The sequence below is a fragment of the Rattus rattus genome, chromosome 17, assembly GCF_011064425.1.
Source record: "Rattus rattus isolate New Zealand chromosome 17, Rrattus_CSIRO_v1, whole genome shotgun sequence".
Lineage (NCBI taxonomy): Eukaryota > Metazoa > Chordata > Mammalia > Rodentia > Muridae > Rattus > Rattus rattus.
In genome coordinates this window covers 1,343,279-1,366,936 of record NC_046170.1, presented here as the reverse complement: position 1 = coordinate 1,366,936, position 23,658 = coordinate 1,343,279, and the positions used below count along the sequence as shown (strand labels likewise).

The following is a 23,658-nucleotide window of genomic DNA, read 5'->3' as shown; positions in this document are numbered from 1 at the left end:
TCTAGATAGGTAGATTCGAAGCCTGAAGCTCCTGGAGATAGTCTATGCCTTCATTCTCATGCTGAATGGTGGCCAAGGGCAAGGTTGTTGTATCTGGATACTCATGGGCAAGAGTGATTTACACTAGTAAAAGCCGGGCATTTCACACGTTCAGAGTAGACACCAACCAGATCTGCCCCAGCTGCTGTAGAGGGCTAAGGGCTACACAAGCTGCTTAGCACCCGGTAACCAACCGCAAAGCCAAAGCCTCTACTCCGATACATAGACCTCTAAGTCTCTGGCTTCTGACGCTGTAGTTCTCAGGGAATGAACCTGTAAACTATGTATCTGTCAGCCCTGTCCAGATCTTTGGCACTCCAGGAGCTAGGACTAGAAGAATTCTGTCGTAAGAATTTTGTAATTTTGGTTTTTGTAAAAAGCAGAGGATGGCCTTGTTGGGCACCAATGGGAGGAGAAGCCCTTGGTCCTGACAAGGCTGGACAACCCCTCCCCCCCAGTGCAGGGGGGGAGGTGGGAATGGGGGTAGTTGGGGAGGGGGAACACCCTTATAGAAGAAGGGGAGGGGAATGGGATAGGGGGCTTTTGGTTGGGAAACTGGGAAAGGGAATAACATTTGAAATGTAAATAAAGGGTTGGGGATTTGGCTCAGTGGTCGAGCGCTTGCCTAGCAAGCACAAGGCCCTGGGTTCGGTCCCCAGCTCCAAAAAAAAAAAAGAAAAGAAAAGAAAAAAAAAAAAGAAATGTAAATAAAATATTCAACCCCCACACAAAAAAAACAAAAAACCCAGAGAAATGTTATGGGAATACGTTTTTGTTTAATATGTAATCATTCTGTGGGATATGGGGCTGCTCCCCAGCAGCTGACTATGATTACCTCACGCTTTGGCAGGGGCGTGGTTTTGCCAGCTGCAGACAGTTTGTATGAGTGTGTAACATTGGGAATTTGGAGACTTCAGAGGATTTATAAATGCCAGGGCCCTGAGAGGCAGGGTTGCTGTTGGTTGCAGTTTGTTAAGTAGCTCTGTGCAGAAAGGAAACAAGAAGAGGAGGAGGAAGGGGGAGGGGGAGGAGAGGGAGAGGGGAAGGAAGAAGAAGAGAAGGAGGAGGAGGGAAGAGGAGGAGGAGGAGGAGGTGGTGGTGGTGGTGGGAGGAGGAGGAGGAGGGGGAAGGGGGATGGGGGAGGGGGAGTGGGGGGGGAGGAGGAGGAGGAGGAGGAGGGAAGGGGGGGTGGGGAGGGGAGAGGGGGGAGGAAAAGAAGAAGAAGGAGAAGGAGAAGAAGAAGGAGAAGGAGAAGGAGAAGGAGAAGGAGAAGGAGAAGGAGAAGGAGAAGAAGTAGTAGTAATGGAGGAGGAGGAGGAGGAAGGAAGGAAGAGGAGGAGGGGGAATGGGAGGGGGAGGAAGAGGTGGTGAAGAACAAACTTGCCCCAAGGAACTCGATGCCCCTAATCAACAGGAAGTAGTCTAATGATAACACCACCCCCTTTCCCTCTATCCTCTCGTCTCTCCCGTCTAGGGATAGGGGGTTGAAAGGGAAGAATTAAAGGGGTGGGAAAGGACAGAAGAGAGAAAGGAACCTACAAACTAGCAAATGCCAGCTACAGAACAGAATCCCTTGTCCACTCTTGGTTTCCATCTATAGCACAAAAGGGTACAGCTGACCAGGGACACAGGGAAGTGGGGTTGGGAGTCTTGGCCACAGGATGAGAGGGAAGGAATAGATGGGAGAGAAAAGGAAAAGAGAGAGGGAGGAAAACCCATTTACCTGGCTTCTTGGATCATGATAGATGGCCTGGTATACCCATATACGGGGTCTCCTGGGTGTCTGTTCCTTGTCTTCTGACCCTTAGTTTATAGGATGTTTCTGTAGCTCAGGTCCTAAAGGGAGAGAAAACAGAGTGTTCTCCCCCTCTTCCAAACTCAAGAGGAACCATGCTGTGTCCAGGACTCTGTCCCTGACTCAGACGATACTTAACCTGCAAAGGTCCTTCATCTTCTAACACCATTCGAGTTCTTCCCAACCAAGTTCTATATGTTCCTGGAGTTGGCACTGCCCAGCCATCCTGCTGCCATCCTGCCCAACTAGGAACACGGGATGAACGCCCCCTACCTTTTTAACTAAGAGCCTGGGCGTCATAATTCCACAGTAGGATCCAGCACATTCAGTTGCCCAAAAGTGGCAAAATCCTCACCACAAATGCCAGCTTCTGTCCTCTCCCACAAAGTCCCCAGGAGGTCAACATTTAAAGCCATCTTTCTTAATAGTTTAAAGCTTTACTTTCAAGTTTTTAATCAGCAAAAAAGTGCAGGGGATGCGTGTGTGGTGTATAATCCTAGCACTTCCAAGGTGACAGCAGAAAGGTCAAGAATATCTTCAGTTACAGAGTGAGTTCAAGGTCAGCCTGGGCTACATAAGACCCAGTCTAAAGGAAGAAGGGCAGGGTAAAGCCGGAGAGGTAGTCTACCTTACTGTGTAACAAAGTTAATGTTCTCCACAGTGCAAGTGTAGCACCAGGAGATTCAGAGATGTTTCTACTTAGATGTAACGGAGTGGTGAGGTAGATCTTCAAGGTGGCACAAATGTATCTATAAGAAGATACAGGAAGTCACTGTCTCTTTCTACCCCCATGCAAACATAGCAAGCTGCTCTGAACCTTCCCTGGATGCACTGGCACCCAGATCTGGGGCTTTCCAGCTTCCGAGACTGTGACGCCCAGACTGTGATATTCTGTTACAGCAGTTTGAAGTGACTAAGACACACCTGCTTGTGACCACAGAAAGTAGAAGGAAGAAAAAAACCAGGCAGAAGGCATTGCCACGGACCCAAACACCCCAGAGATGAGATGAGAATGGGCATTTGGAGAAATGAGCAAACAAACAGGATATGTGGCAATAGGGTGCGAATAGTACAGTTTGAGCCATTCTCAGTTAGAATCAGAGAATTAGGACTCAGGCTGCAGCTTGGTGTACAGTGAGTATGCATGGATTTAGCAAGCACAGGATCCTGGGCTCAATCCAGAGGAACACACAAGACAGAAAGACAGAAGGCAATTTTATCAACATGTTAGCATGTGGAGAAAGCTCCCAAATATAGCCAAAGTATAGAGTGTCCAACACTGTATGGAACTTGGGTTAAAATAGAAAACAAGGGGTTGGGGATTTAGTTCAGTGGTAGAGCACTTGCCTAGCAAGCGCAAGGCCCTGGGTTCAGTCCCCAGCTCCGAAAAAAAGAAAAGAAAAAAAAAAAGAAAAAAAAAACAAAAACAAAATGAGCAAAAGGAATGGAATAGAACCCAAATGAGCTTCCAATTACATAAAATTAACTAATCAATGGAATTTCCCAACACATCCAGTTAAAGAACTATTATTAAACTTTTATTTTGCTTTTTATTTGTGTATGTTTGTGGTGTGCAATTATGTGTTGTGCATGGGCACATGCACATGTCTGTGAGGTACTCTCGGAGGTCAGAAGAGGGCATCAGATTCCCTGGCATGAGATTTGGAAAGTTAACTCAAACCCTTTATAAGAGCAGCAAGTGTTTTCAAACACTGAGCCATTGCTAGCCCCTAAATAATTATTTTTAGTTAAGTGAGTTTTTTTTTTTAATTTTTGCATAGGGCTGGAGAGATGGATCAGCATGCAAAGGTGCTTGCCACGAACCTTGGGTTGATTCCCAGAATCCATGTAAAGCTGGAAGGACAGAATTGACCCTACAAAGTTGTCCTCTGATCTCCACATGGCACCCACACTCTTACATCAAACACGTGTGTGCACACACACACAAACACACACACACATACACACACACACACACAATCTCTCTCATGGCATGCTCTCACTCTAATAAACAAACAGTTTTAAAATTGCTTGAAACTTAAAATCCTGGAAATGTAGCATTTCATATCCATATAGACTGGCTGTAAGGAAACAGATAGACTCTGTTGATAGGGATTTGGAGGAACTGGAACCCTCTCATACGGCTGGCAGGAATGATACAACTACTTCGGAAACCAGTTTGGAAGTTTATCAAAAAGCCGCTTATGCCATTCCGAGGTCTAGACCCAAGAGCTATGAAAACACTGCCCACACCCAACTGGTCCCTGGCTGTTCAGACCGGATTGTTCATTTTCATTCTTAGATGCTCCACCTCAATAAATGTACTGGAAACAATTACATGAACAAATGTGTTATAATAAAACATTCCTTACCATCCACTAATTTTTCTATTTTTTTTTGGGGTGGGGAGACAATGATAAAATGAAAACCACACACTGGAAAAGGTGTTATATGTGAGAGACAGCTGATCTTTCTGGTATAGCAATGGTTCTAATAAAATATGGAAAGACTACAACTGCACAGAAAACATGGCAAACAACACACAATGACAGGGTTTAGGGGGAAAACAAATATATGTGTGCTTTATATTAATGGATAGGAGAGCATTAAGAGTACTCCAGAGAAAAGCTCCGTATAGCATCATTATATGTAAATTATTGTGCTCCCCGAGTCACATGGTCACAGATCCCTGGAGTTATTCATATTCCCCGAATGGCTGAGAAATAAACTTTCCTGTCCTCTATTGATGGGTGAGTCTTGTGGTTTCTCCTCCTCTTCTTCTTCTTCTTCTTCTTCTTCTTCTTCTTCTTCATTTTTTTGGAAGATGTCATAAAAGCTCCTCCTTGGCTCACTTCTGACTACCTACACACATGCTTCGGCTGGAGGCTAAGGACTTAATTTGTCTCCTTAGCCAAGGGACGCTGAGAGTTGATGTGTAAACATCCGACTCCTTCCTCATTAGGCAGGCTCCTGTGACCCACAGTACTTACTAAGTGATGCACCCCTGGGATGCCTGGCCTCTCCTGTCTCCATTTTCTGTCCTCACAATGTGTGTCCCCATAGGATCACCTCCTAAATGAATGAGCTACATTAGTCTCCAGGTTAGCTTAGGAAGGAATCCAAACCACAATAGAAATCCAGCAATGTAGATAAGCTAAAGGCCCTTCCACTTAGCATCTGCTTTGTGGCACTGATCACTGTGAGATACAGTAGCATATGTGACATAAAAAAGTAAAACACGGTTAGTGACTTTATGTGTATTTAGGGTAAGGGCATCCAAACTGTTCTGTAAAATGTTTGAACTATCCTTGGCACATAGTAACAGGACTCTCAGGGACAGAGACAGGAAGTGCTCAAGAGCTGGCCTTCAAGGTAGATGTTTACAATGTGTCATTCAGCTGGGAGCAGGGAGAGAGGCTAAATAGTTTGCTTGCCCAAACTCAAGGGATTGGAATGCAGGTTGTCAGAATTCCAGTATAGAACACAAATGGTGATTGATCTCTTGCTACTGCAGCTTAGGAGAGTGTGTGTGTGTGTGTGTGTGTGTGTGTGTGTGTGTGTGTGTGTGTGTGTGTGTGTGTGTGCTCATCAACAGGAGGTGAACTGATGCACACATAGGATGCAGCTACTAGAAAGACAATGGCTAGATGAGTCGTGATATGGACATGCTACTAAAGAAATAAAAATTTTAAAAGCTTTGACCTCATAGACTTCAGTACTGATGCGCTACTAAGCCAGAGTAATTTCTAACTGCATTCTAAGTACATATCCGTATACCCATAGATGAATGTAGCTTTCCCTGGCAATCAAAGAGACAAGGTATCTTTGCAGCAGATAGTGATCATTACACAACTGTTCAAAATGTATAGAACAACTGACTGCGTGGTCCCCAGACCTAATTGATACATCTATAACACAACTCTCACACCTAAGGTTCTGAGAACATTGTGAAAGAAGAATGCAGGGGTTTGAATGAGAATGCTTCCCACCTTGTATATTTGTGTTTGAATGCTTGGTCACTAGTTAGTGGAACTGTTTGGAAAGGATTATAAGGCACAGTCTTGTTGGAGCATTGTGTCATTGAGGGTGGGCTTTGGAGTTTCAAAAGCTCATGCCATGCCAGCCTGCTTGCCAGCCTGCTTGCCTGCCTGACTCTCTCTCTCTCTCTCTCTCTCTCTCTCTCTCTCTCTCTCTCTCTGCTCTCTGCCTCTGCCTCTGCCTCTGCCTCTGCCTCTGCCTCTGCCTCTGCCTTTGCCTCTGCCTCTGTCTCATTATCTCTCCCTGAAGATCAGCATGTAAAGCTTTCAGTTCCAGTGCCTGCACCGGCACCATGCTTGTCTGCTCCTCACCCTGATGATTATGAATTAATCTTCAAAAACTATAAGCAAGCTCCCCTCCCCCGCCAATTAAATACTGTAATCTTAAATTTTTATTGTCCTTCTTTTTTTTTTTTTTTTTTTTCTTTTTTTCAGATCTGGGGACCGAACCCAGGGCCTTGCGCTTGCTAGGCAAGTGCTCTACCACTGAGCTAAATCCCCAACCCCTGTCCTTCTTTTAATATGGGTTCTTAAACATGTTAGCCTCCCTTCTAGCCCACCAACTGCTAGAGGTAGTGGAAAAGAAAGGTTATTAGGATACGGGGGAAGTGGACCTGTTTAGAAATTGTTCTTTGGAGCAAATCTTATCTGTGTTGTCAGGAAATCAGTCGTTCAGTTTACAGGGGTGGCAGCTCGATCCACTTGCAAACTCTTTATGAATGTACCAGCAGTCCGGTTTGGTAATATTGGGAGAGCAAATATGAATCAGCAGTGGTGACACGACCTAGAAGAAACAGCCAGGCCTCAGCTGAATCAGCACGAGTCAGCAGGAGGACCAGGACCAGCAGGGAGAAGCTCTCGGCTGTGTCTCTCTCAGTGAAGGCACAAGACCAAAAAGTATTGTAGAGCTAGCTATGTAAGCAAGACCCTATCACTGTCTGCTGAGTCCTCTTTATACTCCCTCCAAACGTCACGTGTCCTCCAAGGGTCTAACCTCACCATGTGTCTTGCCTGGGCACCTGAGTCTGTCTTAGCAAATTCTATGGGAGTTTATATCAGCTGACATCACTATGCCAATCGGTCTGAGTCCACAGAAGTGGCGACAGAGCACCACCAGAAGTTGTTTTGGTGCATTTCTTTCTACAGAGTCACAACAAACAGCTCAGCAATGCATTGCAAGGCAAACAATACATGCATCTCATTAGTGAAGAATCCTGGAGTCCTTTCAGGTACTTGCTTTAGCAAAACATCCTTTCCACCTGTGTGCTTCAGCAATGAAATGTCCCTTCAAGGGTCTGCCCCAGTGAAATAGCCTTTCACCTGTGTCTACGTCAGCAAAACATTCTTTGACATAACCGACTTTCCAAAGAAACCACACGTTTCCACCTCAGAGTGCTTTCTTTTATAAGAGTTTCCTTGGTCTTGGTGCCTCTTTGCAGTAATAAATAGGTCAGTAGCTAAGAGGGGAAGAAAGATTGTAAGAGACAGAGGACCGGAAAGTCTGCTGAAACTGTCTTCTAGAAATGACAGGGAAGCTACGCCCATGATACCTCAATAGTGTGGCTATTAAACAAGACCTGAACAAGCTACAACACCAATAGAGGGGCTGCATGAAAGGGGAAATCTCAGGGAACTTACCCATAGACACCTGCAGGCAATTAGGAAATGCTGAGAGACAGAGTGTCATAGTTTGAATGAAAATGGCTCCCATAGTCTTTCCGGGAGAGGAGCTATTAGTAGGTGTGGCCTTGTTGGAGGATGTGTGTCATGGGAGGTGGACTTTGAGATTTCAATTACTCAAGCCAAGCCCAGTGTCACTTTCTCTTCTTGCTACCTGTGGATCCGGATGTCAAACTCTCAGCTATCTCTCTAACACCATGCTTCCTGCCATGATGATCATGGACTAAACTTTTGAACTGAAAGCCAGCCTCAGTTAAATACTTTCCTTTGTAAGAGTTGTCATGGTCATGGTGTCTTTTCCTAGCAATAAAACCCCAACTAAGACAGAAGTCAGGACGAGGGACTGTAGCATTGGTATGATCCACCTGACCATACTTTTGTTAGAAGGAATGTGGACTTTGGATTAGAAAAGCAGTTGAGTGTTTCAAGCGGGACTTAATGAGGTAGAAGTATAGGAGGCGGTGGTGCTGATCATGATTTGAACAGCGAGTGCCCGGCTCAAGAGGTTTCAGAGGAGAAGAATGGTAGTTAAATTGAAAGTGATGGATTAGCAGGTTGGCGAGGAGATTTCCAGACAGCCTAGTATTGGCTGTGTTGCTTGGTCATTGGCAGCCACCCTTATGGAGATCTATAATGAAAAGGAGTAAACTGGGCAAGGAAAACATTAAAATGTACAGTCTGAGGAGAAAAGAGGTACCAGGAAGTGAAATGGAACTAAGTCCTGTACTCAGGAGATTAAAGAAATGCCTGATGCTAAAGGGAATACAGGGAGTGGTGACCTCAGGGCAAGACCATGCCCAGCTAAGCTTCCAACTGTGAAAGGAATTTTTAAAAAGCTTAGGGCTGTTTGTAACAGGTAGATTTTGAATTGGAGGCCAGCCTGGTCTACAGATTGAGTTCCAGGACATCCAAGCATAAGTGGTGAAGGAAACCATCAAAAAGCAGAAAGCTGGTGAAGATGTGTTTGAATGAGGAAGCCATGTTCCAGCCCAAGCATACAGCAGAACCTGGCAGCTTGGGCCACATGGTTCTGGCTTTAGAGTCAAGGATACAAGAAAGGGGTTACGGAATGACCCTCTAGACTAAGGGAAGCTATGGAGGACCGGGGTGTCCCTGCATGGAGGCCTAGAGAGGTCACTGCATGAAGCCGTGAAGCATGGATTGCCTTGGAGACCCCAAAATGTGGGAGATGCCAGAGCTCTGTGGTGCCTGCCAAGGAAAGCTGCTATCAGGGTAGAACGAGCCCAAGAGGGAAGTGTGTTGCCATCAACAGTGATGAAAGGAGTTGGAGAGCTGAGGGGTGTTTTGACATCAGACATGGAGATGCAGAGAGCTTGGAGTCTGCCCGGCTATGATTTCCTCACTTTTTTCCCCTGTGGAATGGCTCTGTGTATTCTGTGCCATTGTATGTTAGAACTCTGTGATCCGCTCTTTGACTTTGACTTTTATGGGGGATTAAAGTTAAGAGAGTGCCGTGAGTCTCAGAAGAGACTTTGAACTTTAGACTTACCTGTTGAGACTCTATGACAGACTATGGGAACTTTTTAAGTTGGACTGAATGCAGGTTTGCGTTTATGATATGGCTACAAGACCACGAAGGACAGAGAGGAATGTGGTTGTTTGAATAGAAGTGGCCCCCATAGGCTCATAGGGAGTGGCACTATTAGGAGGTGTGGCCTTGTTGGAGCAGGTGTGGGCCTGTTAGAGTGATCAACACTGGTTTTAAATGCTCAAGCCAGGGTTTTCCTTTATAAGAGTTGCTGTGGTCATGGGGCTCTTCACAGCAATAAAACCCTAACTAAGACAGGGAGAATTGGGGATGAACCCTGCAACTGGTTACCCAATCCCAGATGATCAGCTCTGAAATCATATACATACAAGTAACACTAAATAAACAGGTTGTATTTATGTATTCATGCATATATGTGTAACAATAATAATTAAAGGAAAAGAGGAGGGGTTGGGGATTTAGCTCAGTGGTAGAGCGCTTGCCTAGCAAGCACAAGGCCCTGGGTTTGGTCCTCAGCTCCAGAAAAAACAAAAAAACAAAAAAAACAAAAAAATTAAAGGACATGGATTTCTTTTTCTTTTCTTTTCTTTCTTTCTTTCTTTTATTTTTATTTTTATTTTTTTTTTTTGAGTCACTGTCTTTCTATGTATCCTCCTTGGCTATTGTGGTGATTTGAATATGCTTGGCCCAGAGAGTGGTGCTATTAGGAGGTGTGGCCTTGTTGCAGGAAGTGTGTCACTATGGGGGTGGGCTCTGAGACCCTCTTCCTCAATGCCTAGAAGAGCCAGTGTTGGGAGTGATGCCCTTGAAGCCCTCCGTTATTGATGTTATTATTATGGTTAGCGTTAAGTATGACTGGGTTCATGGAAAATCCCCAGCCAGCTGCAGAAGACTAATACAAATGTGGTGGTCAAGATGAATAATAATATGATAACGTCTGACATTAAGATACCCAATGTGACGACCTGTGACCTTTCTGAAAAACCAACATCCTGCTGACTAATAGATATGACAAACCTGTGACCTTTCTGACATCCTGTCAACATCAGCAGATTCCCTGACCACACGAATATTGTGTCCTTGGCCTGTGTAAATGTTTCTTACTTCCCCCCCTCCCTCTGTTACCCATGTTATGGTATAAATTCAGCCTTGGGGAAAAATAAAATTGTCGCCTTGATCAGACTCTTGTCTTGGCATCCTTCTTCGCATCTCTTGTCCCCCATTCTCTTCCAGGTACCCTCCGCACCCCCGTCATTGACAAGCCAGTTTCCTTTTGGACTGTCTTCAGATCAAGGTGTGGAACTCTCAGCTCCTTCAGTGCCGTGCCTGCCTGGACACCGCCATGCTCCTGCCTTGATGATAATGGACTGAACTTCTGATCCTGTAAGCCAGCTCCAATTAAATGTTGTCCTTTATAAGAGTTGCCTTGGTCATGGTGTCTCTTCACAGCAATGAAAACCCTAAACTAAAACAGCTATGGAGACCAGGCTAGCCTCAGATTCACAGAGATCTACCTGCCTTTGCCTCCCAAATGCTGGGATTAAAGGTATGTGTACCACAACTTCCACTGAGGTCATGAATTTAAGAGGAAGCAAGTGGGGCTGGGGTAGCTTGAGATTGACAAGAGGACAGAAGGGAAAATAATGTAATTACACTTAATTTAAATGTTTGGAAGAAAAAAATTCTTTGACAATTGACTGGTTGACTTGAAATAGGATCTCCCTAAATAATTCGGGTTGCCTGATAAGCTTTGAACTCATAACCCATTCTTGCCTCCCACGTGCTCAGATTACAGGTTGCACAACTGTATTTTGTTTTGTTTTGTTTTGTTTCTTGGTGTTTTGTTTCTTGGGGTTTCTCTATGTAGTTCAGGCTGTCCTAAAACTTGTTCTGTAGACCAGGCTGGCCTTGAACTCAGAAATCCACCTGCCTCTGCCTTCTGTGTGCTTGGAATAAAGGCATGCATCATCACCACTCAGTAACAACTGTATTTTTTATTTTTTAATACATGTGTGTGTGTGCGTGTGTGTGTGTGTGTGTGTGTGTGTGTGTGTGTGTGTGTGTGCGCGCGCGCGCGTGTGTGTGTGTGTATAAATGGAGTCTTGAAGGCTATACCATAAATTAGTAACAAATTATATCTGGGGATGGGTCCTGAGGACCACAGAGGAAGGAGAGTCTTTATTACATTGGGTAGGGCCAGGACAGGGAAGGGAGGAGTGCAGGCCCTGAGAATGTGTGGTACCACCTACAATGCCTTCTTATGCAAATGAGGCATCCCTAGCACCCTGGCCCTGGCCAATGATAGACACTCAGTTCCCACCATTAAGTGAGCTGTCTCATTGAAGCTGTCTCAACTGAGCTCTCTTCTGCTCCAGTTTGCACTCCCCTTCTCTCTCTGGATCCACCGGCTGGGACCTCCAGCCTGTCATACTTTTATGGGGCAGGGTGTGGAGGCGGAGCCTGAATGACAGCGCTGTACAGGGTCTCATGTAGCACATGCTGGCCTCTAACACTCTGTGTAGTTGAGGGTGACCTTGAACCCCAGATCTTGCCTTCAGTTCCCAGGTGTACACCATCTTTTGGTCACTTTGTACCATTAATTTTCTTTTATTTTGTTTATTTAACTTTATGTGTAGGGTTGTGTGCCTTAATGTATGTCCATGTACCACATGCATGCAGGAGGCCATGGGGATCAGAAGGGGCATCAGATCCCCCTGAAGTGGGAGTTGTGAGCCACCATCTTGGGTTTGGGAACCAAACCCAAGTCCTCTGAAAAGAGCAGTAAGGGATCTTAGCTACTGAGCCATTCTTACAGCCCCTCCTGTTTTATTATGTGCAGCTCGACTTTAAAAATCACATAATCATCAACATTAAAAAACCAGAATATCAGCCAGGAGTGGGGGAGCACACTTTTAATCCCAGGACTCAGTAGGAAGAGGCAGGCAAATCTCTATGAGTCTGAGTACAGCCTGATCTACGGAGTGAGTTCCAGGACAGCCAAGGCTAGATAGTGAGGCTGTTTAAAAAGCAAAACAACACTCGGAAACAAAAACTAAGACATCAGGGTCTTCAATGCATAAAGAAAGCTTATGATGCAAACACAGGGTGGATGCTCAGAAAAAATGAAATTCCCCTTTGAAGCCCTAAAGTGGGAGCAAAGATGAAGATAGGGATCTGCCCCAACTGGGAATGAATATTTAAGCCAAAAAGCAATTCAAACTGATTGAGAAAATACTTTATTCCACGACAATATGGCGAATACTGGCTGAACGCCAGACAAATGCCCTTTGGGATTACCTGTTTTACTTCTCGACACTCCACTTAAAATTATTTATTTCTCATCAAGATAATTTGTTTTGAGTCTCTGTTGTATGTCCTTTGACCAAAAGATGAAGTGCAGATGACTAATAAGGATGTGAAACATTGTTTCGCATCCTTCACCAGCAGAGACATGCTAGTTAAAATTACCTTTAATCTCAGGATTCGGGGTGGGAGCAGAGGCAGGCAGATCTCTGAGTTAAAGGCCAGCCTGGTCTACAGAGCTAGATCCAGGACAGCCAGAGCTACACACACAAAAAAAAAAAAACCTCTGTGTTGAATAACCAAACGAAGGAAAACCTACACTGAAATTCTATCTGGCTGTCGTTGGGGAAACAGGCAACAGAGCAAGCAGAAACGGGACGCAGAATACACTGCTGATGGGAGTGCGGAGTGATGCAGCAACTGTGGTATCAGTACGGAGGTGATAGTGCTCCCACACACATATGCAATGGATGCTAAGTCAACACACCACAGAGACAGTTACATCTCCGTATTTGTTGAAACACTGTACAAAAAAAGTAGCTGCGTTACGGACTCACCACTGGAGTTGTGCCAGCAAAGAGACAGAATCCTCAGATTCATTTGGACACCTTGTAAGGGTTTCAATATTTCCAGGTCCCAAACTAAGCTCACGCTCACCTTTCTACACCAGCCCACCCCTCTCTCCAGTTCAGGCAAGGGTAGCAGCAAGCTTCCAGGCCTCACAGCCCTTGTGGCTTAATCATCCAAGTACATTTCGTCGTGACCTTTGCCTACTCTTGGCACCGCCATTCCTCACCTGAATGTCTGCGCCACCCTGCCTGGTTTCCAGTCCGCCATGTCAGCCTCTTAGAGTTTACTTTTGAGCCAGGATCTCCTTGAACTCACGACTCTCTTGCCTTAGCCTTTCGAGTACTTGGGTTATAAGCCGGCTTGCAAGAAAACCCAACTTGATAACTTTAAAATGTTTCTCATTGTGGGACTGGAGAGGTGGTTCAGTGCTTAAGAGCACTGGGTACGCTTCTGGGCGACCCAGGATCAATTACTGGCACCCACTGCAGGCTACCCTCACATCCAAGATCCTCCTGCCTCAGTTTCCTAAGCTGAGGTCATAAGCCTGTGCCCCACACCCTGTTCCTGGAAGTCAGAATCACTTCAAGTCTTCCCGTTTAAAGCAATTTACTTTATTGTGCTTTTTTCTCATTAGGGTTTCCAAGTGCTGGTACTTGCTATTTCTTACAGATATAAAAAAAAAAACGATTTTTCGATTATAATTTTGATTATACATGTTATAGTATACAATTTGATCATTTGATACTGACTTGGACTCCTGCCTGCTGGGTGCCCGCTGTGAGACTTCATGTGTTACTCAGCCTCTTGGAATCTCAACGCCATCATCCACAAAGTGCTCTAGGTCAGATTCCTAGGAGCAGAACCCAAGACAGAGCCTTACGAAAGTTGTTTATTGAGAGGGTCAGGCAACCGGGAATGGGCAGCCACAGAAGCTATGTAAAAGAGTGGTCTGGGAGAAAGCCTGGCTTTATATCAGGATGTGGAAAACTGGCCTTTCCAGGTGACACAGGCTCTGTCAGTCACAGTTTCCAGGCTGGCCTCATTAAGGGAAGGCAGAGGTCAGGCACCTCTAGTGAGGTGAACCATCAGCTAGGCGTCATCTTTTGGAGACAAACACAGAAGTCAGCAGCCCAGTGGAAAGGATATGGCAGGCATAGGCAGTGTTATCTACCACTGAGTCAGAACTCCAGGCCCCAGGACGGGTTGCTGTGAAGCATGTCAAATCTGACTTGGTATCCGTGAGACGGGTAGCTGCCCATGCTAATGGTTCTCACTGCTAGCTAGCATTGTAATTCCCCTGTGTCACCCACCCCAGTCCCGGGCTGGGTTTGAGGAAGGAAGGGAGGACGTGAAAGGGTACGGTGTGCATCTCCCTCTGGTTTCTTTCTCGCCCCAGGCTTGAGCTGTGGGGTGGGAAACACAGAAGCTTGTACCTGCACTTGATGAAGGGTGTTTCCTTTATTGTGCTAGGGGTGCTCTTTAAAAGGTCAAGTTGAAAACCCCTGACCCTGTGGTGCCTGCTGGAAAGAGGACACACAAACAGGCAGTGAGAAGGAGGACAAAAATAAAAGACCCTCAAATGCTAACCTTAGGAATCCAGGCGAATGTGGACCTGGGGTAGTCAGAAAGCTACCTCGAGTCACACCTGCAGTCACTTGGACCGAAAGTCCTCGGGGGAATAAGAGTTGCTGATGTTACTCTCTCAAGATTGGGCAGACAAGTCCTTACATGTCTAGGAAGCCAGAGGCCAGCCTTAGAACCCTCTACACCAAGCCCAGCCTACAAAGAGTAAAAAAGCAGAGAACCTGGGGTTTCTGCCTTCATTCGGATGGCTAATGCTGTTTGGGCTCTGGAGAATCAGAGAGACAAGGTTGGAAGTGTCCTGGCTGTCAGGTGCAGAGATGGAAAACTGAGGTCCTAAGAGGGGGAGGCACTCTTGGCAAGATGGGGCCAGGTCTGGTGTCCAAGGCTCTCCTCCCTTCATGGTCCCTGTGGTGAAGGGTGCCTGGTGTGTGTGTGTGTGTGTGTGTGTGTGTGTGTGTGTGTGTGTGTGTGTGTGAGAAACCCAGAATTCCTTTCCCCCTAGTTCATGGAAGCAAGAGGAGCAGGTAAGAAGCATCTTTGATCTGTGCATTTGGTGTGGCATTCCGTTTGGTAGGGTGATGATGAGGTTTGCACACGGCCCCCTTTAGAAAAGCTACCATGAGCCAGGCAAGCAGGCTGAGGCAACACTGAGCTCGGTGCCAGGGCTGGAGATGTAGCTGCCATCCAGCGCTTGCCTAGTATGTACAAGGCCTTGGATTCAGTCTTTAAGGGTTGAGAGGAAAGGAAAGACACAGGAAGGGAAGGAGGGAAGGCCGGAGGGAGGGAGGTAAAGAAGGAAGGGAGGAGGAGGGAGGGGGAAGGAGGAAGGGAGGGGGGAAAGGAGGAGGCAGAGAACAACCCTGAACTTCATAATACACCATATGAATAAAACCAAAACACCAAAATCAACCAACTAACCAAAAGATCCTGTGGTTAAACCATATGATCACAGTGCTTTACAGATGAGGTAAGGAGGAGCCCCATCCCTCAGAGAAGAGAGCCTCTCAGGCAGTCTGAGCCTCAGAGCTGTAAGCAGCAGACAATCCTCACTGTAAAACCCTCTGGAGGGTTGGGGATGTAGCTCGGTGGTAGAGCGCTTGCCTAGCAAGCGCAAGGCCCTGGGTTTGGTCCTCAGCTCCAAAAAAAAAAAAAAAAAAAAACCCAAAAAAACAAACAACCAAAAACAAAACAAAACAAAACAAAACAAAAACAAAACAAAACAAAACAAAAACAAACAAACAAACAAAAAAACCCTCTGGTGGTGGTTTTCAACGAGAGGGGTGGGGAGGGGTTCTGCCTCACCCTAGGCCTGAGCTGCAACATCACATTTCTATCACGAAAGCCAGAGTCGGGTCCCAGCTTGGCACGCGCCAATTCCCACCCAAGGCCCCTAGGGAATCCAGATGAGCCCCTCTTTGGGACCAGGGTCCTGACTCCAGCCTGGCTGGAACAACAGATAGCCAGGGAGGCCTGGTCTCTACTGCTCAGTCCTGGGTTCTGCGTCCGTCATTCAGAAGCAGTAGCTGGTGACCCGAGAGGCCCCTCACATGTCTCTGTGTGCTGTAACCTCCTGGTTAGATCAGAACTTGGCTGCACATTTGCCTTACTCGGGGGCAGGGTGTCCTTTACCAAGTCCAGCGAACCAACTACAGCATTTCATTATGGGTGGAGCTCAGTCACTGGCTTTTCTGGAAGGTTCTGGAGCAGCTGCTCCACTTACACACCTGGGAAGTCACCATGTCTGACCACAAAGATACCAGTTCTCTACTCCTGGTGGGAGGAGACTGGCCCTTTGTCCCTGTATCTGGCACTGTTCCTCCAGAAAGCCACGTCCTGGTTATGCTGCCCTTCCATGAGATCCCAAAGGCCCTAGTGACTAGAAGGCCTTTGGACATCTATGTCCACGTAAGGACCCCAAGGGTATATCAATAAGGACGATGTCTACCTTAGCCTCTCTGCTGTTCCCTCACACCTCAGGATCTCACGAGTGGCTCTGTCCAGTTCTATCCTGCAGGTAGTACCCAGAATGTCCCACACAAACGAAAATGAAACTGGAGTTTGGAAATCCCCTCCTCAGCTTCCTTTGGGTGGGGAAGTCAGCTTGACCAGAGGAGTCCAGCCCCGCTGTAGGAGGCTAGACAGGGAACAGGGGAAGTTTCAGATGTTCGAGAAAGAGGGATACACACCCAGGTGCAGGTTTACTAACATCAGGGCACACTGTGACTTCTAAGTCTTAAACATGTCCATTCTTGGACCACACAGTTCAACCTGGCAGAGAGCAGGACAGTGCCAAATGGCTGGAGTGCACAGGGCTGTGCATGCAGTATTTATGTCGTCCCCCAAGTTCTGTGTTGAAACCCTGCCCCCAGTGGTTTGGGGTGGCTTTGGGGGGAGGCAATTAGTTTCACAAGAGTGAGTCTGGCAGATAGGATTTGTTCCCGATTGAAGTGCCCAGCATGCTCTATGGCACTCCCTCCATCATACAAGCATACAAAAAAAAAAAAAAAAAAAAAAAAAAAAAAAAAAAAAAAGCTGGCAGTCTGCAGCCCAAAAGAGGGACTCCATGTTGGCATCCTGACTTTAGGCTCTAGCCTCTTGGACAGTGGTAAACACATTCTTGTGGCATATAAGTCACCTGGGCTATGGAACTTTGTTGCAGTAGTCCAAGTACACTCAGGCACCTGATTCTGGGCTAAGGAGAGCCCGGCAGCCATGTTTGGACAGCCCAGACATCTAAAATAAGGTCTTTCTCATGCTGTGGCAGTACCGATGTGAAAGTGACGATACTTACGGGTGGACACAGCTTTATCTTGAGAATGTTCCCCAAACGAGCCATGCTGTATGAAAACACACGGAGTATGCCATCTGCGGGCATGCTGACCAGCCTCTGGCTGGACCGCCAGCATCGTAAGAAGGACAAACCCCAGGCTGCACCCAAATGTAAGCACAATGTTGCCATCAACAAATGCCCTTCCCTTAAAACTAAATGATCGCTTCAACAGATTTACAATGCTTTCTGCTTCCAGGCAGAGTCTCAATCATTTGGAAAGTTCTATGAGTTGCAGAAATAAGTAGCAGGATGCTCCCCATAGCCTACCCTTCTAGGATATGTGCGATTTCCTAGATTTTTTTTTAAAACCCATTTAATCATATGAAGTGACAACCAGAGCATCACTTTTTAAAGGTCTGGACATCATCTCACCTTTAACTTTATTTTTAAAACATATTATTCACCAGGGACAGACATAATTCCCTAAAAGAGACTCCCAGAAACAAACCATAATGAGGCTGTTGAACTGGGGGTGGGGGTGACGGTGGGGGTGGGGGGTTTGCTGACCTCAGCACTGACCTAAGGAAGGACTGCCCTTGTGACTGGGCTAATCCTTCTGAAAGCAGCGCTACATAGACCCCTGGCTGAGAAGTTTCTCCATGACTCATCAGGACATGAGACACGAGAACCGAAAAGAGAACAACTTTCTTGCTTTATGATTCGATCTAGCCCAAAGCACGGTCCCGAAACCTCCTATGCTCGCTCTGCAAACATCTTCTGGGTAAGTCCTTACGTAGAAACGGACCTGTCCACCTCAGTGAGAGGATGCAAAACAGCAAGTGGTTCCTTTGCTCACACAAGACCCTGAGATCACTAATGCTGGTGGGGATGGGGATGGCTCCATCCTTCCGCCTGTGAGATGGGTACGGGGGAACAGGGCTGCCTCTGGGCTGCTTGCAGCAGCAATCCATTGACACAATGTTCGGGATTTAGCAACATGGTTTCAAACATTGTAAAGACAAAGGCCAACCTCTCCCTTGAGAAGTCCTTCAGAACCAGCTCAGAGGAAACAATCCTGTGAGTAGACCGAGGAGAGGTCTGGCTGCTGGCGAATGTTCACTGCAACCACATCTATGCCTAGATGTCTGAGGGTGGATCTGCCTTTTCTGAGATGGAAACGCGCTGGGACACTATGTCACCGACTGCACTACCACTCAGAGGACGCTGTGGCCTCACTACGAGGCTCTGGACTGTGGGGAGGAGTGGTGACACTGCCAGCCATGGCCCAGGAGCGCTACTCCTTGGTAAAATTACATGCAAAAAAATCCACACAGCAGAGCAGTTACGAGCACAAAAGCAAACATTGAACAATGCTTCTCCTCGTCCCTCCCCTCCCCTTTCTCGTCTTTGCCGTTTGCTTTGCCCCTGTCATCCTCCAGTCACCATGGGTCACTGTTCCCTTCTCCTCTCTCAAACGCTCTCTCAAACGATCCACGTGCTACTTATGAGAAGGCTATAGCCAGTCTTTCTTCCAAATGCAGACTTCCCCGGGCCTTTCAGTATTTAAAAACCAAGTTTGTGAATCATGGACAAGACAGAGGAGGAAGTGGAGGAGACACAGTCAAGAGCATGAGAAATCAAGGAAATCAAACATTGCAGAAGCTGGGGAAAGAATGCAAAAGTCCTGATGAAAGCCCATAATCAGATTAATGGTAATTAATAATCACAATTAATGCAGCTGTCACCTTTGGTCAGTGGTGGCTGCAAAGACTCACTGGCCAAAAACAATGAATAAAATTAACAGCTGTTGGGTGCCCAGCCTTAGAGGCTTAGGCGGGATTGTGAAAGAAGAGGTGGAAAGGATGTTAGCATCAGAGGAAGCAGCAGGTGGAGGAGTGGTGCTGATGGGGCCCCACCCCTCCCTGAGTTAATGGCAGATGAGGCTGGGGAAGACATTTTAGTCACTGATGAGTGACTGCTGTATACAAAGACTCACACATGCTCCTGTAACCCGCCCTAATGAAACTCACTTGGACACGAAGGAAGGAAGGAAGGAAGGAAGGAAGGAAGGAAGGAAGAAAAGAAAGAAGAGATAGAGAGAAAATAAAATAAAATTAGGGGCTAATCTCTCTAATGAACATAGGTATAAAGATTCTCAACAAATGCTAGCAAACCGAAGTCAGTATCACAAAAAAGCACATTCGCCACCATCAAGTTGTCTTTACTTGAGTACGCAGTGGTGAGTCGACAAATACAGTCAATATATTTAATGCACCCCCAGTCTCAACAACCAAAATTGCAGGATCATATCCACTGACACAGAAAAAGCCTTTGACAGATCCAACATCTATCTCTTCGTGATTAAAAAAAAACTATGAAAAAATTAGGAATAGAAGGAACACATCTCAGCATTATATATATATATACACACACACACATATATATATACAAATTTATAAAACTATATGACAAACCTATAGTCAACATTATATGACAAATTCAAAATATTTCTGCTAAAATCAGGGACAGGGTAAGAGTGTCTACTTTCTCCTAATCTACGTAGTACTAGAAGTCTGAGGAGAAACAACAAGGCAAGAGAAAGAAAGGAGGAAAAGAATGCAAATAAGAAAGAAATTAATCCCAATTTGAATCTCATGAAGAGTCCCTCCCAAATGCATAGGAAAGTTCTTGGATCAGACAAGTGCTGGGCAAAGAGGCAGGGTGCAAACGGCACAGAAGTGAGCAGACTTTGTATCCAATAATGAACATGCCGAGAAGGACATTTAAAAAAGTATCCCATGCGTAATCGCTTTAAAAATAAAACTTTAGAATAAATCTAATTGAGACAGTGGGATTGAGACTTCTACACTTATCAGTGTAATTTTAAAACACCACACAAAGAAATCAAAGGTATTATGGTATCGGAAGACTTCCTACTCTCATGGATTGGTAGAATTAATACAGGAAAATTGATGTATTACAGAGAATTAGTCTATAGATTCAATGCAATCCTCATCAAAATTCCACTAACGTTCTTCACAGAACTAAAAATTTGTAAAAAGTTTAGAAGTACAGAAAATTCCCAAAGCAAAGATCTCAAAAGATGCCAAAGCAGTCCCCTTGAGCAAAAGGGACAAGCTAGCGGTGTCATGTACCTGACTTCATATATACTATGGAGTCAGAGTGACAAGACCAGCATGTTTCTGCGATACAGACGTCAGTGAGTGATATGGAGGACCAAGAAACAAACCCACACAACCCTGACAGCAGCTGTCTGGTTTTCAATGAAGATACCTGTTCTGGCTGGTTTTGTGTGCCAAGTTGACACAAGCTGGAGTTATCACAAAAAAGGAGCCTCCCTTGATGAAATGCCTCCATGAGACCCAGCTGTAAGGCATTTTCTCAATTAGTGATCGAGGTGGGGAGGACCAATTGTGGGTGGTGCCGTCCCTGGGCTGGTGGTCTTGGGCTCTATAAGAAAGCAAGCTCAGCAAGCCAGGGGAAGCAAGCCAGTAAGTAACATCCCTCCATGGCCTCTGCATCAGCTCCTGCTTCCTGATCTGCTTGAGTTCTAATCCTTGACTCCCTTTGGTGATGAACAGCAATGTGGAAGTGTAAGCTGAATAAACCCTTTCCTCCCCAACTTGCTTCTTGGTCATGATGGAATACAAACCCTGACTAAAACAATACGATAAACGTATGTTGGAATAAAAACAGTCTTGAACAAATGGTGCTAGATATCTACACAGAGAAGAATGAGACTAGATAGTTATATCTTCCCTTGTACAAAAAAATCAATTAAAAACAGATCAAAGTCTCTAATGTAAGACGTGAACTCTGAAACCACCAGAGGAAAACACAAGCCAAACATTTCAGGTTTAGACAAAGCCTTTCCAAAAAGGATTCTGAGACCACGGGAAACAATCCTAGGAACTGAAAGATGGGCTCATACACAAGGTAAAGACTTGTGAGCCACTGAAGACATAGACGACTGACAGAAGGGGGGACAAGCTGCTGCACCTGTACGTGTGACAGCTGATTAAAAGCTAGACTATAGAGGTTGGGGATTTAGCTCAGTGGTAGAGCACTTGCCTCACGGCGCAAGGCCCTGGGTTCGGTCCCCAGCTCCAAAAAAAAAAGAACAAAAAAAAAAAAAAAAAAAAAAAGCTAGACTATATAAAGAACTCAAACAACTAAACACTAGAAACCCAAACACAGTCAGTAAATCGGCCAATGAAATGAGCAGACAGTCCCCACAGACTGAGCTACAAAGGACCAGTAGACACACAAAATGAATAAATAAATAAAATGTTTCAATTCCTCAGTGATCAGGAGGATGCGAGTTGAAAAACAATGAATGCCATCTCACCCAATCAGAATGACTGTGATTCTGGAAACAACAAACGCTGTTGAGGATTCAAGAATAGGAAATTACACACACATGTAGACACACACATATTGTTGTGTGTGTCTGCGTGTATGCGTGTGTGTGCGTGTATACTCACTGGGACTGTAGATTATTTTAGCCAGCGGTACTTAAAAAATACAGAGGTACTTAAAAAATAAAGTTAAAAACAATATGATCCAGCTGCACCACTTCCTACACAAGCAAAGCACCCAGAGACACGTGCAGGTCCGTGCCTATTTGCCCATGATATTGCAGCACCACTCACAATAGCCAAGTTGTGTGATCAGCCTGGGTGTCTGCCAAGAGAGGAGTAGATAAAGAAAACATGGCATAGACACACACACACACACACACACACACACACACACACACCACACACCACACACACACACACAAACACACCCATGTACACACACACACACACACACACACACACACACACACAAACACACACACATACACACACGGTATTTTGTTCATCTATAAAAAAAATAATGTTTACAAGAAAATAGACACTGGTAGCGATTACCAGACAGACTCAGAAAAACAAGCATTTAGTGTGTTTCTTTCATTTGTGGATCCTGGATTTTATACAGACGCACAAAATAATACATTGTTCTATAGATGCATAAAATACATATATTAGGGGGTTGGGGATTTAGCTCAGTGATAGAGCGCTTGCCTAGCAAGCACAAGGCCCTGGGTTCGGTCCCCAGCTCCGGAAAAAAAAATACATATATTATTTACACACACACACACACACACACACACACACACACACACACACGGTCAAAGTACAGGATATGCTTGCATAAATAGTTCTTTCTATGCACAGAGTATACAGCCATAAAGAGGGCTGAAGACATGATTTAGTGGAAAAGCACATACCACGTATGCCCAAGCCCCATGTTTGAACCCCAGCACCAAAATAATAAATATATAGAGAAAAAAAAAGTGAAAACAAAGATTATTTATTGCATTGAATGAAAAGAGAAACCTATCCACGTGCCATGCAGTACACTCTCATCATGAGAGAGGGAATACACGTATGTATATGCGTGTATAAGGTCAAGGAAGCACATATGTATATCTGTATATTTGTATGTGTATATATGTGTATGATCTAAAGTTTATTTAGCTGAAACTGACTGTGTAGGTGAAAACACTGGATACCCTTGTCTGTAAAGGCTGAATTAGACACTGGAATAAGACACGGAAACCCAGTGACGCTGGTTGTCTTCACAGAGAGCATCTGAGTGACTAGATTTTTATTATTGGCACGTATCGGTTAATTAAGTTATTTATTCAAAAAATGCTGGAGATGGGGTCTCACTACATAGGTCAGGCTGTTCCACCTCTTGTTGCCTCAGACACCTAAGTCCTGGGTGTGCGGCACCATGCCTGGGCTCTGGTGTTAACATCATACATATTATTTAGTTTAATACGAGAAAACATTTAATCATATCCGAACTCATTAAAATATGGTAACAAACACATGGAAAGGCCGAGTTAGTGCTAGAGGGCCTCTGCGTATCAGCTCCTTGTAATTACCCTTCAGTGAAAGTCATAGGTGAGTAGACAGAGGGTGGCCAACGCCCCCCTGGAGAAGAGTCCCCTGGGAGGAGTTAGGAGGAGCACCTGGTGTGCTGTCATCAGGAAGAGTGAGAAACCTCTGTCCGGAGGAATGGGCAGGCCTATGCTATGATTTGAGACGGTGACAGAGAAAAGGAAAAATCTGTAGTCATGGGTGATCAGAATCACAGAGCCCCCTACCTGCATCTCAGAGATCCACAGAACGGAAGACTCAGGGCTCTCCTAAAGAGAAGAATGGGGGTCATGCCAACTCTACCCACCTCAGGGACCCAGAAATGGGAGCTACCAGGACAGAGTCCTATAAGTGGCACCTGCTTCCAGCTTCCGCCTGATTTTACACAGGACTCCCCGCGGGTGTATAAAGGCCTG

The 23,658-nt window shown here is 45.5% G+C and overlaps 1 protein-coding gene across 1 annotated transcript in view; it reads right to left on the bottom strand.

Annotated features, from left to right (window-relative positions):
* Nlrc5 (NLR family CARD domain containing 5) overlaps positions 1 to 23,658 on the bottom strand; it is an 80,256-nt gene that overhangs the window by 54,095 nt on the left and 2,503 nt on the right. The window contains exons 2-3 of the mRNA XM_032888107.1: positions 13,684 to 13,784; positions 1,763 to 1,875 (exon numbers count right to left, since the gene is read on the bottom strand). The gene's annotated coding sequence lies outside the window, so the exon portion shown is untranslated. The remainder of the gene's footprint in view (positions 1 to 1,762; positions 1,876 to 13,683; positions 13,785 to 23,658) is intronic.